The following is a 1,680-nucleotide window of genomic DNA, read 5'->3' as shown; positions in this document are numbered from 1 at the left end:
TTTGGCCCTCCAGGATGTCTTGGTCCCCAAGTCTTAGGTCCTCAGCTTTTTGCCTTCCTCCTTGCCCCCTTTCTCTATTTAGTAGTGGGACAAAATTAGTGAACATTTTATGATAAAGTCTGAAGGAAATGAAAGAAGGCCTTCAAGTAGAGGCTCCAAGATCTCCATGTTTGAGATACTGTTGCTTGAATTGAAAGCCTTGGCACTCTTTTGAAGAAGCCTGTATTAACAATTCTATACTAAATCCGTTTTTGTCTCTTCATCTGGGGAAAGAAAGCAGCTCCTCGTTAGTATAGTGGTGAGTATCCCCGCCTGTCACGCGGGAGACCGGGGTTCAATTCCCTGACGGGGAGGCTGTGGCGGCAGTTTTTCTTCTAGAGAGGGTAACCAATAAAACACAGCACGGGTTACGTTGTCTCCAACAGGTGCATGCAGCTSAGGMTGTGCGTGTAGGACATGGCTATGGGGGATCCCCCTACACCCCTCCTGGGAAACCTGCAGGCATGACTACCTCTCTGAAATGCCTGTACACCAATGCATGCAGCATGGAGAATAAGCAGGAGGAAGTGGAGATCTGTGTGCAGTCTCAGGGCCATGATCTCATTGCTATCACAGAGATGTGGTGAGAGCTCGCATGACTGGAATGCTGCCATGGATGGCYATGTGCTTTTTCGGAAAGACAGGCCAGGAAGGCGAGGTGGTGGGGTTGCTCTTTATGTGAGAGAGCAACTAGAATGAATCGAGCTCTGTCTAGGGGTGGAAGAGGAGGCAGTCAAGAGCTTATGAGTGAGGTTTAAAGGCCAGGCTAACATGGGGACACTGTTGTGGGTGTCTGCTACAGGCCACTTGACTAGGAAGAGGAAGTCAATGAGGCCTTCTACAGACAGCTAGAAATAACCTCATAATTGCAGGCCCTGGTTTTCACGGGGGACTTCAACCACCCTGATATTTGCTGGAGGGACAACACAGCTAGGCACAAACAGTCCAGGAGGCTCCTGCAGTGCATCAATGATAACTGGTGGTGGAGGAGCCTACGAGGAAGGCTGTCTTGCTGGAGCTTATCCTAAWCAAAAAAAAAAAAAAAGAAAAGAAAAGAAAAAAGAAAAAAGGACTAGTTGGAGACCTGAAGGTTAGGCAGCCAACAAGTTGACTAGGAGCCAGCAATGTGCCCTTGTGGCCAGGAAGGTCAGTGGTCTCCTGGGGTGCATTGGGAAGAGTGTTGCCAGCAGGTCAAGGAAGGTGATCCTGCTGCTCTGCTCAGCCCTGGTGAGACTTCATCTCAAGTACTGTACAAGAGAGACATGGAGCTACTGGAGAGAGTCCAGCAGAGGGCTACAAAGATGATCAGAGGGCTGCAGCATCTGCCCTATGAGGAATGGCTGTGAGAGCTGGGCCTGTATAGCCTGGAGAAGAGAAGCCTGAGGGGGGATCTTATCAATGTGTATAAGTACCTGAAGGGAGGGTGTCAAGGGGACGGGGCCAGACTCTTTTCCGTGGTGCCATGTGACAGGACAAGAAGCAATGGGCACAAACTGAACCGCAGGAAGTTCTGCTTGAATGTGAGGGGGACTTTGTTCACTGTGTGAGTGACAGAGCCCTGGAACAGGTTGCCCAGAGAGGTTGTAGAGTCTCCTTCTCGGGAGATATTCACAGCCCGCCTGGATGCAACCCTGTCTGACA

At 50.2% G+C, this 1,680-nt stretch overlaps 1 non-coding gene across 1 annotated transcript; it reads left to right on the top strand.

Moving 5' to 3' along the window:
* The first annotated feature begins 281 nt into the window (after nucleotides 1-281).
* Nucleotides 282-353, top strand: TRNAD-GUC (transfer RNA aspartic acid (anticodon GUC)). Its single transcript has one exon. It is a non-coding gene; the product is annotated as a tRNA-Asp (tRNA).
* Nucleotides 354-1,680: the final 1,327 nt, after the last annotated feature.

The sequence above is a fragment of the Rhea americana genome, unplaced genomic scaffold, assembly GCF_003343005.1.
Source record: "Rhea americana isolate MKP2758 unplaced genomic scaffold, rheAme1 scaffold_710, whole genome shotgun sequence".
NCBI lineage: Eukaryota > Metazoa > Chordata > Aves > Rheiformes > Rheidae > Rhea > Rhea americana.
Note: the sequence above shows the minus strand (reverse complement) of the source record. Positions and strands in the feature narration are given on the sequence as shown.